The sequence below is a fragment of the Littorina saxatilis genome, unplaced genomic scaffold (genome assembly GCF_037325665.1).
Source record: "Littorina saxatilis isolate snail1 unplaced genomic scaffold, US_GU_Lsax_2.0 scaffold_1189, whole genome shotgun sequence".
NCBI lineage: Eukaryota > Metazoa > Mollusca > Gastropoda > Littorinimorpha > Littorinidae > Littorina > Littorina saxatilis.
The window spans coordinates 4,836-22,500 of NW_027128293.1; the positions used below are offsets into that span (position 1 = coordinate 4,836).

General features: G+C 40.6%; 1 non-coding gene across 1 annotated transcript; it reads left to right on the forward strand.

Annotated features, from left to right (window-relative positions):
* The first annotated feature begins 7,403 nt into the window (after positions 1-7,403).
* On the forward strand, positions 7,404-7,477 carry Trnak-cuu (transfer RNA lysine (anticodon CUU)). The gene has a single exon. It is a non-coding gene; the product is annotated as a tRNA-Lys (tRNA).
* The last annotated feature ends 10,188 nt before the right edge of the window (positions 7,478-17,665 follow it).

Below are 17,665 nucleotides of genomic sequence, written 5' to 3' on the forward strand. Positions count from 1 at the left end.
ACCAGGCCCGTTTTTTTTTTTTTACTTTGAGCACAGAAAGACTGATCAAAGTTTACTCAGCTGAAAGGTTGAAAGATACAAATCTGACCAAGTGCAGGCTTTCTGAACTTTTTGAATCATTATGACTTATGCTCAGCAATAACAGACACACACACACACACACACACACAAACACACATACACACATATACACACACACGTGACACACACACACACACACACACACACACACACACACACACACACACACACACACCACAATCAGAAACACGGATACACGTAAAAGGCGGGCGATTTTCTCTCATTATTCAAACTCACACACACACACACACACATACACACACACACACACACACACACACACACACACACACACACACACACACACACACACTCTCTCTCTCTCACATCTTACTAAATCTACTTCAATTGAATTAGTTGACTTAAGTAACAGTTCAACACACACATATTATTTACATTATCTTTGCATTCTCCGACAAATATGTCTGTGCTCAATATTGAAGTAATTATGCTCTATTATCTCGACTCGGTTACCGTTTGGAAGATATTGCTCCCGTTCAAAATCCTAAACATTCCTTCACATTCTTTAACAGCATGGAGTCATACATTGATAGGGTAGGCGATCGTGGCAAAGCAAAACAAGAAAAAAATCCCCAGCAAGCAAATTAAAACAAAACAAATCAAAACTGACATCGAAAAATGTGTTCACAGTGCTAGGAAAATGTGTTGACAGTTTTAAACTAAAAGTGAAGGGAAGAAAAGAGAGAGAGAGACAGAGACAGAGACAGAGACAGACATACAGACAGACATACAGAGACAAAGAGAGAGAAAGAGACAGAGAGACAAAGAGAGAGACACACACAGAGAGAGAGACTGAGAGAGAGAGACAGACAGACAGGGAGAGAGAGAGAGAAAGAGAGAGAGACAGAGAGAGAAAGGGAGAGAAAGAGAGAGAGAGAGAGAGAGAGAGAGAGAGGGGGGGGAGACAGACAGAGCAAAACAAACGATATCGTTCTGGCATCATTGTAAACTGAGTTCAATTATTTTTTAAGAAAGAGGGAAACCCCTGCAGCTGCAGAGAGAGAGAGAGAGAGAGAGAGAGAGAGACAGAAAGAGACAAAGAGAGAGACATACACACACACACACTCACACACAGAGAGAGAGACAGAGAGAGAGAGGGAGAGAGAGAGACAGACGGAGAGAGACAGAGAGGGAGAGAGAGAGAGACAGAGAGAAAGAGAGAAAGAGAGAGAGAGAGAGAGGGGGGGGGGGAGACAGACAGCAAAACAAGTGAGAAATCAAACATGGTGAAAAGTCAATAGACTTAAGGAGCTTACGTAAATCCTGTGCAAGCATGAACTAAAAATGGAAAACATGATATCCATCCACTTCTAAATCACAATAAACTGTCAAGGAAATGAAGACATGTTTAAAAACAACAACAACACACCAGTGCAAACAAAACACATAAAACACCTGAACTCACACACCAACCCAAAACAAATGGCTAGCTCAGTATCGATACAGGCTCCAAACCACCAGGCCAGAAACCTCAGCAAAACCAAGCTGTCTCAATGCAGCAACTCAAGTCGCGTAACAACACAACTTTCAAAACGTCAGCATTTTAAAGTGAAATTTAAAGGCACAGTGCAGCTCACAGCCTTCGTTTTGCGTTTTTGCTGCAGGTGAGTGCATTTACAGTTCAAAAATCCTCCTATGGTAGTAAAACAAACCCAAGGGATCTCTGGGCTGCCTACTGCATTTGCCGGGTTTGGCAGACACTTGATTTTTACACCCACCTGCCTGAGGTATGACTAAAAGCCCCAAGGGCTCCGTGCACTTGGATTTGACAAGTTCAGTACCTTTAATAATGATTGTGACAAAGGTATGTTTCTGAACATTGAACAAGAGCAAGAGATACAGAGTAATCATACATACAATGGGACGCATGTTTGTAAATATAGTTAAACAAAAAATACAAATCACAAAAGCCATTATCAGCGTTTACCTTATGCATATCATGAAAGTAAACATACTAACAAATAATGACACTTTCCGGAATGTAATACTGAATTTGGTCTTTTGTGTACATAGCGAAGATGATAACCGTTCAAAGCTCATCAAAATGATCAAACCAATGACAGACAGAAAAATGGTATGTACAAAAGCAGACGCCAAAACAGCAATGGCCCAGCGACAAAATGTGTCCCAAGTGGAAAAAGCAAACCCACCCAGACATGAAATTGTTATCAAACAAAAAGTATTTACATTACACAATTGTTCACAAACTGAAATAAGGCACACTCACAATTCCAGTAGTGACATGAACAGTGGGAATAATTATGTTGTATTCCCAATACCAATTCAGCCCCACCCCACCCCACCAATTATCTTGACACCCAAGTCAGGACTCCACCAAAATTCGGCTTTCCGTTCATGCTGCTGCTGATTTCGTGTGTGTATCTGCATGTATCGCATTTACTGAAAAGTTGCTGAGATGTATGATTTCTCATTTACACGGCCCAGTGTGTAAGGAAAACATTGAATACATTGACCTTTTTCACGACAGACAGCTTTTACTTGTATGTAGATTGATGTTTTCCCTTTTTATATTCCTTTTAAAATTGATAAATATTTTTTAAACCCTTCTCGGAACAGCTTTCGCTATTCATGTCCACCCACAGGCGCCGGACTATTCTGAATAACGGCGACTGCTCAAAGACCAACAGCAGACAATGATGAACTCGAACTGCCTGGAATCTGTGTTGCCTGTATCATTGCAACTCGCCTGCATGTTCACATTTCTGTATTTGTCATGTACATTCTTACAACCCCGGATACAAAAACAAAAACAAAAACAGAAAATGACGTCACACCTTAAAAAAACATGGCTTTAATTTAAATGTAGTAGCATTAACACTAAATGTTTGTTATAATGCAGTAAAACTATTACATATCTGATTATTTTTGTTCACCTATTTCGTCTCTTCTACCCACAGAGATATAGAATACATTCTATATCTCTATGCCTCTACCCCAGTGCGTGTGTATTGTATGTGCCTCTTGTTTTATTGTCTGGGCACAGGAGCGGCGCTTTCGGCTCTCAGTGTCAAATTTCCATAGGCCGAGGGAAGTGTTTAATTAACCGTATCAAGCACTCGCTTTTCGTGCATTCCGAACGCGTGTACTGGAGTGACTGACAGGAGCTCAAGTTCTCCCTCCCTTAAAAATAAGGGAGTCTGCCGCGACCGCGCCTGTATAGGCAAAGTGAGGATTGTGTTTGTGCCAATTAGCCGCATTTCGAACCTGTTGATGGTGCAATGGCCATGACTATTTGAGTGGAACTGAGTGTGGATCTGAATTCATTAACATTCGGTGAAGTTAGAAGCTGAAGTACGTCCAGGTACAGTACTGCCGCATCTCTGTCTTCTGGCGTTGAACGTATTCACAACAGCGTATGTTCAAATCAATTAATTTAAAACAAAATTGAACGATTGAGAACTAAAAACTTGGGTTTTTTTGGGTTTTTTTAAACAATAAAAACACGTCGGAAATTGCTGTTAAAATCTCTACAATCATGTTGCTCCTTTTAGTGTTCTCTGTTGCAAAGCAAAACAAGTATTAATGTGTTTTTTAATGCTCTCTATTACTTTAAACGCACCTCGATTGTTCCCTGACGACAGCATCTTTACTTTGAATACAAACATATTCTTCCGCACGTTGTTACACAACCCTGTATACAAACATCCACTCAGCGAACACCATCCCTTGAGGGACACCTCTTGTACTTCATCCATCAGCTGAGAGTTTCGTATCCAGCAGGGGCACCTTTCCCCAGCTTCTCAAGGCAGGAAGCAACAAACAATAGTGGTTCGTGTATCCACCCTCGGTACGGCTTGATACCTTCTCTTAACACTATGAGTGCGACGATAAGGTGTCCGTCTATTCTAGGTACAGCCCATGCAATAGCTGCTCTCAACACTAAAAACGCGTTGATAAGGTGTCCGGACATCTTCAGCCTGTAATGCCCAATACCTTGCTCTTGCTGCCGTGCGAGGCGATAAGGTGTCCACTTTTGCTCTTCACACACAGATTGGCATTTCCCAATTTGCGGATGACTTTCACCTCGAGGGAGAGCGCTTCCAGTCACGAGGGACTATTCTAGAACTGCGGCTTCTCTCTCTGTGCTCATCTCCCACTGAGCTGTAGCCGTAGAATATATTCGGCTGTGTAGTATTTCCCCTTTGGAGCGATGCCCTGTCGATAGGGACCATTCGCAAAAGACTGGGCCGCCGAAAAGGAGATCGGGTCAGTATCGAGGCTCGTGTGAGATATCTGATTATATCGCCCTCCCGAAGGAGCTATGGGTCAGCATCCGGAGCTGGCAAGAATGGTGTGAGATGTCAGTGTGATATCGGCCTCTCAGTGCAGGGATCTCGCAGAGTGGGTTACAACCGAAGGTTGCAAGAATGGTGTGAGATATCATGGAGATATCACCTCCCTGCAGCGATCGCACAGATATAGAAACAAAAAGTAGGGTCAGTATCAAAGTTTGTCTCGATGACGTAGGATATCAGATGCTATATCGCCCTCTGCCCTATTCAAGGAGGGATATGTGTATGTTGATATTCATAGAGCCGACTCACTCTTCCTGGCAATAGCGCTTTTTGGTTGGCGAAAGGTGATAATTATAGGTACATAGCTACTGATGCCGAAACACAAATATTTATTTCGTGGGAGAAATTAAATTGGTGTTGGCGTGTTCTTTGTGTGTAACAGACGGAATAAATAACGGAAACGGATGTCGTTGATACGATTGGCTATATCTACTTTGCTTGTAATGAAGAATAACTAAGTTTTTAGACGGCATCGGAGGATTGGCAATGTGTGTCTTGCTGTATATTTACATGTGCCTGTTTGGAAAGGTAAAGAAAAGAAGAATTATTCAATCATACCGCAGTAAAAAAAGAAAGAACGACAAAAAGGAAGGAAGTGCAAAATGAATAAATAAATGAATAGATACATAAATGAATACATACATACATACCACACACAAGACAGAAGTCGCAGCACAGGCTTCATGTCTCACCCAGTCACATTATTCTGACACAGCACTAACCCCATAATTCCAGACGCCAGGCGGAGCAGCCACTAGATTGCCAATTTTAAAGTCTTAGGTATGACCCGGCCGGGGTTCGAACCCACGACCTCCCGATCACGGGGCGGACGCCTTACCACTAGGCCAACCCATGCACACATATATACACACATACATACATAAGTCATATATAAATGCCTACATAAATACATACATAAATAAATACATAAATAAGTACATACATTAATAAATACATAAATAAATAACAAATACATAAATAAATCAATTAACAAGTGAAACAGAAAACAAGTCGCGTAAGGCAAAATAACAACATTTAGTCAAGCTGTCGAACTCACAGAATGAAACTGAACGCACTGCTTTTTTCACCAAGACCACATACTCGTAGTTTCGTCAGTCCACCGCTCGTGGCAAAGGCAGTGAAATCAACAAGCCATGCAGAATAGTGCGGTAATGGTCGCGCTGAGCAGGATAACACGCTTTTCTGTATGTCTATTCTTTTTAGCTTACTGAGTTTGTTTTTAATCCAAACATATCATATCTATATGTTTTTGTAATCAGGGACCGACAAGGAATAAGATGAAATTATTTTTAAATCGATTTCGGAAAATTAATTTTAATCATAATTTTCATATTTTTAATTTTCAGAGCTTGTTTGTAATCCAAATATAACATATGTATATGTTTTTGGAATCAGAAAATGACGAAAAATAAGATGAAATTATATTTGGATCGTTTAATAAAATAAATACTTTTAATGACAAGTTTCCGATTTTTAAAGACCAAACTCATTCATTAGTTTTTAAGCCACCAAGCTGAAATGCAATACCAAAGTCCGACCTTCGTTGAAAATTGCTTTGCCAAAATTGCAATTAATTTGATTAAAAAATGAGGGTGTGACAGTGCCGCCTTAACTTTTACAAAAAGCCGGATATGACGTCACCAAATGTATTTATCGAAAAAATGAAAAAACCATGTGGGGATATCATTCCCAGGAACTCTCCTGTCAAATTTCATAAAGATCGGTTCAGTAGTTTAGTCTGAATCGCTCTACACACACACACGCACAGAAAGACAGACAGAAACACAGACAGACACACAGACACACAGACACACACACACACACACACACACACACACACACACACACACACACACACACACACACACACATACACCACGACCCTCGTCGCGATTCCCCCTCTATGTTAAAACATTTAGTCAAAACTTGACTAAATGTAACAAGTCGCGTAAGGCGAAATTACTACATTTAGTCAAGCTGTGGAACTCACAGAATGAAACTGAACGTAGTCCGCCGCTAGTGCAAAAGGCAGTGAAAGTGACGAGCCTGTTTGGAGCGGTAGCGGTTGCGCTGTGCCTCATAGCACGCTTTACTGTACCTCTCTTCGTTTTAAGTTTCTGAGCGTGTTTTAAATCCAAACAGATCATATCTATATGTTTTTGGAATCAGGAACCGACAAGGAATAAGATGAAATTGTTTTTAAATCGATTTCGGAAATTTAATGTTGATCATAATTTTTATATTTTTAATTTTCAGAGCTTGTTTTTAATCCAAATATAACATATTTAAATGTTTTTTTGAATCAGAGCATGATAAAGAATAAGATGAACGTAAATTTGGATCGTTTTATAAATTTTTTTTTTTTTTTACAATTTTCAGATTTTTAATGACCAAAGTCATTAATTAATTTTTAAGCCACCAAGCTGAAATGCAATACCGAAGTCCGGCCTTCGTCGAAGATTGCTTGGCCAAAATTTCAATCAATTTGATTGAAAAATGAGGGTGTGACAGTGCCGCCTCAACTTTTACAAAAAGCCGGATATGACGTCATCAAAGACATTTATCGAAAAAAAGAAAAAAACGTCCGGGGATATCATTCCCAGAAACTCTCATGTCAAATTTTATAAAGATCGGTCCTGTAGTTTAGTCTGAATCGCTCTACACACACACACAGACAGACAGACACACACAAACACACACACACACACACACACACACACACACATACACCACACCCTCGTCTCGATTCCCCCCTCTACGTTAAAACATTTAGTCAAAACTTGACTAAATGTAAAAAGGGAAAAAAAAGAGAACAAAAAAACATCTATCTTTGTGTGTATTATCAGTCTATCCAGACCCTCATGTTGAAGGGTAAATCGTGATATTATGTCCTCTAATAGTTTGTGCGTTCATGTCCGACAAGAGCGAAGGCATTCATCTTTAAGCTAAAATAGTAGAGCACAAGCCCGTTTACCTCAGTCGGTAGAGCGTGGGACTCTTAAATCCCAGGGTCGTGGGTTCGACCCCCACATTGGGCGTTATTTTTGTCCGACGTTGTTCTAAAAATACGCCCGAGAGACATCTTAATCTTTTCACTTTCTTCTTTTTTTCTCTCCAATGTTTATATTAATATGTGCCTACTTCTTGTTATTTATGGGAGAACTTAAGATTCCACGAGTGACGCATCCAGGCCTCACCTATCTGCATCAATATACGTCACCCAGCGGAGTTAGGTAGACATCAAGTCACGTATCCACGTTGGCAACAATGACAAGAGCAAAACCCTTTTTGAACAGCGTGCATTTCGTGCGTGTTTCAGCCACACCTCCTGTAGTTCCCCCCTGCATGTCCAACCAACCACACCTAACCTAATTCTCAGGCGATACAGAAACATCGGCGCGGGTCTTATATAAACTAACGCAGGAAAGAGATAGGTCTCAAGTAGGTAGTCTTTCATAATCAGATCTTCCATCAACGCCCTCTTCTGGCTGAGGAGTATAGGTGCTTCAGGCTTAGATTCCACGCTTGAAGGCAACGAGAGCTATGCTAAGACAATGTTCGCTTGTGGATAGTATCAATGGAAGTTGCGGGAAGTACAACCAAAGATTCAGTACGGAATCTAAACAAAACGGTTGGCGTCATTTTTCTCCTCTCAAATGTATCAATACACTACAAAGGTTGCGATGAGAGGAATAGAATACTCAGTACGAAACCGAGATAAAGTCATTTTCTTCTCTTACACTTTGAATACATTGCAGAGGTTTACGAGGAAAACGACTGAATACTCATTACGAAACCAAGACAATCAAAGTTGGCGTCCTTTTTCTCCTCTCAAACTGTATCAATACACCACAAAGGGGGTTGCGATGAGAGCGATCGAATACTCAGTACGAAACCGAGATAAAGTTGGCGTCATTTTCTCCTCTTACACTTTAAATACACTGCAGAGGTTTGGGGAGTGAAAGACCGAATCGAATAGTACGAAACCAAGACATTTAAAGTTGGCGTCCTTTTTCTCCTCTCACACTGTATCAATGCACTACAAAGGTTGCGATGAGAGCGATCGAATATTCAGTACGAATTCGATATAAAGTTGGCGTCATTTTCTCCTCTTACACACTTTATCAATACAATACAATACAATACAATACAAAGGTTGCGATGAGTTGACATCCTAAAAGCATGTAAACAAAAGTTTCCTGCCAGACTGTATAGTTTGACACGAGTTCATTTACATGATATAGGCTTATACACGTGCGAGTATATGTTTTAGTTATGTAATGGGTGGTCTCTCTCATGTACAAATTACTTCATCATGCATCTTCGTGTTGGTTCCGTCCCGAATCTGCAACATTAAAGGCATTATTATTTCAACAATGAACACGCGAGGCAGTGTGTTTGTGACTATAACACCTGTTAACAGAAAAGTATCATCAGTACCATCCCGTACCCTCACTTCCACATGAAAGCAAGTATAACTTGAATGAATTAATTTCGAAAAGGGGCAAAGGCAGTAATTAATTATTCAGTACTCAGTGGATTTACGGAGACTCGGGAGCAGTATCACCGATGTTCAGCTTCACAGCTGTTACAGTTCAGGTGTCAATTTCCATTTCTGTCTTTCTCTTGTAAAGAATTATCGATATCATGAGTGTATAGTATGATATATGCTTTCTTCGCGTGGGAGGCAAAAATACGAAATCGACAAAAAATAAAGAAATGATGACAAAAATAAAGAAAGAAAGAAATGGAAAAAGAAAAAAAAAGAAAGAAAGAAACAAAGAAAAAAAGAAAGAATGAAAAAAAGAAAGAAAGAAAGAAAGAAAGAAAGACAGAAAGACAGAAAGCACAAACTAAAAAAGGAAAACAAGAAAAGACAAAAAAGCACCTCTACACCCAGGCTGAGTTTACATGGCGGTGTCCGTGTTTGAATCTATTTAAATATGTAGGTCTATCATATGCACAGTAAAATCAAGAAATTCTAAAACAAACCGCGTATCTGTTCACACAAGCTTGTAACTTCAAATCTTGTTTAAAAAAAACTTGATCTCCTTTAAAAAAAGGAAAATAAGTTAAATGAATTAATACAACTTTTGCCAGGAGGGAAATATGACATCCTGGACATATTTGCGGCGGTTATCATGATCGTGAACGTATAGCCTACGTACGGAAGATAGAACCTTTAAAAGTTTCCAAGTGTGTTTTTACAACAATTGTCCTTCTACAACAATTATTCATCAAGTTCCTAGTTGCCTTAAAAGATTTGAAAATAAGACTTTTGTTTGGAATAATAGCAACGCATAACAACAAAACTTTTACTTTCTAGAAAATGGTTCGAGGATTCTAGACTTTTCTTTTGGGATTGGAGGAGAAGTGGCGCCGTGGTACGTCTTGGAACCTGCTCATGAATAATTACCGCGAGCAAAATGATCTAGTCGGGCTATTGAATGGGTGCACGGTCTTCATAAAGATGAAAAGAACGCGTTCATGTTCTCAGTCTCTTTGCCTCTGTCTGCCTGTTTTGCCTGCCTGTTAGAGTCTGTCTGTCTGTCTGTCTGTGTGTGTTGGTGTGTGTGTGTGTGTGTGTGTGTCTGTGTGTGTCTGTCTGTCTGTCTGTCTGTCTGTCTGTATGTCTGTCGGTATGTCTGTCTATGTGTGTGTGTGTGTCTCTCTCTCTGTGTCTCTCTGTGTCTCTCTGTCTCTCTCTGTCTCTGTCTTTGTCTGTCTGTCTGTCTGTCTGTCTGTCTGTCTGTCTGTCTGTCTGTCTCTCTCTCTCTCTCTCTCTCTCTCTCTCTCTCTCTCTCTCTCTCTCTCTCTCTCTCTCTCTCTCTCTCTCTCTCTCTCTCTCTCTCTTTCTCTCGTGTCGACGCTTGCATTACACGCAAGGATCGCTCTTTCCCGACGTTTTCGTCACCGAGCCGGCTAAAACCTCGTCACGTGTTATTCTTAGCACGGAGCAAACTCTCGCGCTGTCACGCGAGAGCCGGCGCGCATCTCTTCTCGCCCACTAAACGCGTTAACTCTGACACGTTAGTCGAATTATCAGGTTTAAAAACTTCAACCAATCCCCACTTTGTATCCTCTAGAGCTTCAATTTCGGGAGAAACTATATAGTCGATGAAATGTGTGGGGATTTTTGTATGCATTGCAGCGACAAGAGACACACTGGAAAGCCCAACGAAGCAACAAAATCCGATGATTTTGTCAGAATACGATTTCGAAAAATGTCTGGATTTTTCGCTTTTGCAATGAACGCAGCTGATTTCTCGATTCAAATTGCGATGCAATCTGATGTGCTTTTTCAACACGCGTCCATCTGTGTTTATTTGCCGAATTAGTTTCATGTCGTATTCAGGCGGAATATTCACATTTTGCAGTATGTTTGTGTACCGTGTAGTCTCGACAACGAATGAAAATATGACTGGAAGCAGGGATGTGTAGTTTAGCGTCTGAAGGTGGCAATACGCCAAACTTATTTAGATCACCGGACACTTTGCTGTCGAATTGTCGAACTTTTTCAAGATAGGCGAAATGCTGACGCCATGCAAAGACTGCCGAAAACTTCACAAAATAGCCGAACAGTTTGTGACAATTTTAGAAAATGTATTGGAGTATATGTAAATGACTCCCGTGGCAGCGACATCCTTGCACTGCCACTGGCATAATGTATGTGGAATATTTTCCTCCCAGGGGGGGAAGGGGTGGAAGGGAGATAAGATATATATCACATTCACATGGACTATTGAATTTAGCCAGAACATTATGACATGTTGCAGTATACAAATGGTCGATTTTTTTTATGTATACTAGAGGGTTGTTATTCTTGTTGTGGGGGTGAGGGTATGGGTGGGGTGGAGGTGGGGGTAGGGGACGGGGGTGGGGGTCATAAAGCCGTTGGAGAAAGGAGCCCGAATAAGTTTCTTCATTGGGGGAGCCGATCATTAATGATGCGTGCTGATAATGAGCTCCACACGTGTGGTTCTATCACGCCACACAATAGGACCAGCGCAATAACGTAGTCAAATCTCTCGGGCCAAGCCGTCGCGACACTGACAAACTGCCACACGATGAGGTTTACACCTTGCGCTGATGATAGAGGTGAATATAATGCATTCATTGCCCGCAAAAACTGCTGTGACCCGCGCACAGCCCCGAATAAAGTCTAATAGGGATTAAAATGAGGACAAATAACCAGAATCACCCATCCTTTCACCCTTGGCGAATCTGTCTTTATGTTTATCAATCCTACTGTAAAAACAAATGTGACTGGGATACCAATTAAAACGAAAAAGCCTGACAGCTCTGTTGCTTCGGTAATCGAAATGAATGACTGCACTTTTGCATCGCTCAAGAAGATTTGCATATTTTGAAAAGCTCATCGATTTTGAATTTGTGCAAAACCTTTTTTTGTCAATTGATGGGAATGAGTCTTAATTAAGTGAACTAAATGACAGATTCAGAATTCAGAGCCGTCGGTCATGATGGAATTTGGCAAGAAACGACGTACAAATTGAACAAATTAAAGTTTGAGTTGTTGACGCTCGGAGCTATTATTATGTTCTGAGCTGTTAGAGATATGACGGGGACAAATATAGTTCAAGAATCTTTCAAATACTAAATAGTTATAGAATTAGGTTTGTCTTCGTTATAATACAAAAGGTTCTGCCTGGCGGCATTTTGTTAGTCATCTGATTTTCTTTCCACGCCGATATCCAGCATGGCTTTGCGCTATGCTGAAGGGAGAACACGAGATCTTTAACGTGCAAAACCATCCTAGTGCATTGAAAGGGCGTTACAGGCATCATAACGTTGGCAGATGACAGATGAGAAGAAAATGAAGAGAGAATGAGAGAAACATAATGGTGTTGGAAGAGCGAGAAATGGAAATGGAGGGATAGGGATGGGGTGATGAAGGGGGAGGCGGTGGGAGGGGGGGGGGGGGCACAGTGAGGAGAGATGGACGCGGGAGGAGAAGAAGCCGCGGAAATGACAGAAACTTTGCGGTCGGTCTGTAAAATCGTTGTTCTCTGCGGATCATTATGCTTGCGGAGAAAATAAATCTGTTCGCACATTGTCAGATTTGCATTTCTGCTTTATCGCCTAGACCACATGGCGTGCTGTCGCAGTGCTAATGGTGAACTTGGCACTCCCTTTTAAGAAACAGAAGGGGGAAAAAACAGATTATCTTCTTCGATTTTCCTCTGCAAAGATTTATTTGTTTCTTACGCATCTTGGACAGTACATTACAAATGGAATTGACATCAATGAGCTTTTCGTCTTAAAGTATGATTGTCAGTGAAAATCTCCGCTATGCTAACCATCCGTGGAGATATATTTGTGTCGTGACCATTGTGGGATAGTAAAGTGCACATCAGATTGTCTATATTAATGATCTCTTTACAATGCGTGTAGGCATTACTGTCTCCACGATCTTTGGCATTGGATGTGATTATCAATTGGAGACCCCTGCTCTCCCTCCACTCTACCACCGCTCCCATTCTGCTTCATATTTAGTTATTTAACAAGATCAATCCCTGTGAAGATGCATTTGTTTCTATCCCATTCTTGAACATTAATTGGAAATACAAATTGCCCTTAAGAGTGTTTGATGTTTTTGCCAGTTATATTAAATGTCCATTTGCTCACCCAGTGTGTCCGGCAGCCTATTCTGATAGAATGTCAGCGTTGTTCACGTGTCTTACAAGTTCATCTTATTGGGCCATTGCTTTGCCATTGCTTCGCCATGCAGTAATATAAATGCACTTGATGGACTCGTCCTTTCACATAAGCGCTGCACTTAACCACATCACCTTCCCCCAAAACCGTGAGTGCACGGTGATGAACTGTTTGGATTCACAACACACATTTTTCTCTCAATCTCTAGCCATTAGTGCATTAACTACTTGCATCGATGCACTAGCGGGGGTATGAGACAGATATCACCGGCAAAACCCCACACGATCAAAAAACAACCCGTGTCTTCATGCTATATACTCAGTACTTCGCTTTTCTTGCCCTCTCCCCTCTCCTGCAAACATGACTTGGCTGCTTTCTCTGGAAGCGAAGACGCCTCCCAGACAAGAATCAACAACGTGCTTTTTTCACAACATGGCGGCCGCCTGACTCACGTGATAACAGCCGGGCATGCGCAAACGAGCACGCGCGATGACGTCCAATGAGGTGATAAGTCAGTTGAGGCGGTGCACAGTTTGGGCGGTAAAATACTTTCGGGGAGCTTTGATCCTCCCTGTAAAACTCTCAGATACTTTCGGCGCCCGTCGTTAGGGCTTCTGGTGACAAGAGAAGGGGGGGGGGGGGTGGGGGGGTGGGGGGTGGGGGAGTGAGGGGTGGAGATGGGGAAAGGGGGGGGGGACGACAGAACAGTGAGAGTATTGTGCACTAGTGTTGTTTTCGATATCCGCTTTATTTTGAAAGAGTCTGCATGGAAGGCTTTGCTCGATACTTTTGACGCCGATGGGAATGTTCTGGATGTCTAGTCCAGTAGAACCCCCCCTTTTAAAACACTCAATGTTAAGATCTGTTTAGGTTGCTTTTTATATTTAGTCAAGTTTTGTTTAGGTTTTGGCCAGAGCCTAGGTTAATTTACCTCCATTTTAAGACTTAAAGACTCCGTTGTTTCTCAGGGCATGGTTTCTCAGATATGTTGAAGTCATATAAAAGGTGGGTTCCGCTATTGCAATTTGTAAACTGCAAACAACAGCTTCCGCTGTAGCAGCAGCAAAAGCAGCTCCAATTCTAAAAGCAAGTCGCGTAAGGCGAAATTACTACATTTAGTCAAGCTGTGGAACTCACACAATGGAACTGAACGCACTGCATTTTTTCACAATGACCGTGGTCCGTAGAAGGTAGTGAAATTGACGAGCCTGTTTAGCGCGGTAGTGGTTGCGCTGTGCTGCATAGCACGCTTTTCTGTACCTCTCTTCGTTTTAACTTTCTGAGCGTGTTTTTAATCCAAAAATATCATATCTATATGTTTTTTGGAATCAGGAGCCGACAAGGAATAAGATGAAATTGTTTTTAAATCGATTTCGGAAATTTAAATTTAATAATAATTTTTATATTTTTAATGTTCAGAGCTTGTTTTTAATCCGAAAATAACATATCTATATGTTTTTGGAATCAGAAAATGATGAAGAATAAGATGAACGTAATTTTGGATCGTTTTATAAAATATGATTTTAATTACAATTTTCAGATTTGTAATGACCAAAGTCATTAATTAATTTTTAAGCCTCCAAGCTGAAATGCAATACCAAAGTCCGGCCTTTGTCGAAGATTGCTTGGCCAAAATGTCAATCAATTTGATTGAAAAATGAGGGTGTGACAGTGCCGCCTCAACTTTTACAAAAAGCCGGATATGACGTCATCAAAGACATTTATCCAAAAAATGAAAACAGATGTCTGGGGATATCATACCCAGGAACTCTCATGTAAAATTTCATAAAGATCGGTCCAGTAGTTTACTCTGAATCGCTCCACACACACACACGCACACACACACACACACACAGACACACACACACACACACAGACACACACACACCACGACCCTCGTCTCGATTCCCCCTCTATGTTAAAACATTTAGTCAAAACTTGACTAAATGTAAAACCCCAATAGTACCCTGGGTCAGGGCGTTAGCAATTTTCTCCCCCCTTTCCTAACCTAGGTGGTGGGTTCAAGTGCTAGTCTTTCGGATGAGACGTAAAACCGAGGTCCCTTCGTGTACACTACATTGGGGTGTGCACGTTAAAGATCCCACGATTGACAAAAGGGTCTTTCCTGGCAAAATTGTATAGGCATAGATAAAAATGTCCACCAAAATACCCGTGTGACTTAACCGGAATGTCATTACAAATTCCCAACCTTGTATTCTGTATTCTGTATTCTGTATTCGTCGTTCTGCGATTGTAATTCACACAAGCAAAGACTGCAGTGGCAACAACACTATAACAGACATTTTGATGTGCGGATGTATACTATATAAGCCTAAACACGGCGCATACTGTTCTTCTGTCTCTTCTGTTGAATTGTGTGGCAATTCGTGTTAGCTTATTTTTCGACCCCCTATATTATAAGCACACTTTGCGTGCTATGTGTTTACTGCTTTTTGTCTATCCGTCTTCGGTTTATTGCACAGATTGTTTTCATTCCGTCGGTATATGTTGGGTTTAAATGATTGGGTTGTACAGTATCTCCTGTTATGTCGTTGCTTTCTTTGCTAGTTTTTTTTCTGTGTTTTGATCAACTTGAAACATTCATAAAACACATTGCTTGACCAGCGCGTGTGATTTTGTGGGAAAACATCGCGTAGCCTGAATATGGTAATATGCAATGTAGTTTCTGAAACGTGCGGTTAAACAAAAAATCTTGTTCATATTCACAATAGCACAATTTATGTTCACACAGCACCAAATTAGCAGAACAAGTAAGCACTTTAAATAATATTTAGTGCTCACAATTATTTAAAATTTTGCATGACGGGTAATTAATTGACATACGTTTTAACTTCAAACATCTGGACGCAATTTGATGCATGTGTTCAAGCTTATATATAGAAATTGCCAATTCAAAGTTGGTTTTTATTTCACGTTACTACATGTGATTTTTATAATGTCACTAATTTGTATAATCTACTAATCGGGTTGCTTGAAAGAAACAATGAATAAAAATTAAAAACATATATTAAAAAAAAAACCTGTTTACTCTGACTCAGCTCCCCCCCCCCCCCCCCATTCATCTTCCCACTGACTGAGACACCAGTTACTTAACCCCATCCCCACCCTCCAATCCTTCCAAGGTTACACAAAAAAAGCCCCTTCAAAAATATGGTGGTCTTTTGCCGTGTCAGTTTCAAAGTCTTGTCAGTTTCACCGACCAGGTAAAGTTTACCTGCCAATCACTGGTCCTCGCATCATCTTCATGTCAATTTCTGCGGCACGAGCCGGAACAATCACGAGCTCATCAGTATGCAAAGACGGAACACGGAAAGCTCGTGCGTGTTAAACAAAGAAGATTAATGCTGTTTATCAGCATGCATGGATTTGTTAAAACACAGTGTTGTGCTTTTTGCATTTGGTCAAGTTTTGACTAAATGTTTTAACATAGAGGGGGAATCGAGACGAGGGTCGTGGTGTATGTGTGTCTGTGTGTCTGTCTGTGTGTGTGTGTGTGTGTGTGTGTGTGTGTGTGTGTGTGTGTGTGTGTGTGTGTGTGAGTGTGTTGCTTTATGTGTACGTGTGTGTATGTGTGTGTATGTGTGTGCGTGTGCGTGTGTGTATGTGTGTGTGTGTGCGTGCGTGTGTGTGTGTGTGTGTGTGTGTGTGTGTGTGTGTGTGTGCGTGTGTGTGTGTAGAGCGATTCAGAGTAAACTACTGGACCGATCTTTATGAAATTTGACATGAGAGTTCCTGGGTATGATATCCCCGGACGTTTTTTTCATTTTTTCGATAAATGTCTTTCATGACGTCATATCCGGCTTTTTGTAAAAGTTGAGGCGGCACTGTCACACCCTCATTTTTCAATCAAATTGATTGAAATTTTGGCCAAGCAATCTTCGACGAAGGCCGGAGTACGGTATTGCATTTTAGCTTGGTGGCTTAAAAATTAATTAATGACTTTGGTTCTTAAAAATCTGAAAATTGTTAAAAAAAATAATATATATATATATATATATAAAAGGATCCAAAATTACGTTCATCTTATTCTTCATCATTTTCTGATTCCAAAAACATGTAAACATGGTTATATTTGGATTAAAAACAAGCTCTAAAAATTAAAATAAAATAAAAATTATGATCAAAATAAAATTTTCGAAATCAATTTAAAAATACTTTCATCTTATTCCTTGTCGGTTTCTGATTCCAAAAACATGTAGATATGATATGTTTGGATTAAAAACACGCTCAGAAAGTTAAAACGAAGAGAGGTACAGTAAAGCGTGCTATGAAGTACAGCGCAACCGCTACCGCGCCAAACAGGCTCGTCACTTTCACTGCATTTTGCACTTGCGGCGGACTACGTTCAATTTCATTCTGTGAGTTCCACAGCTTGACTAAATGTAGTAATTTCGCCTTACGCGACTTGTTTTTTATCGTCTCGGTGCAAATCAAACGCTTGGTTTAAAAAAAAAATATCTTTATTATGATTTTTCTTCTTCTAATATTATATCACTGAAGAGTGGCATAAGATAGTTGTTCAAGATTGT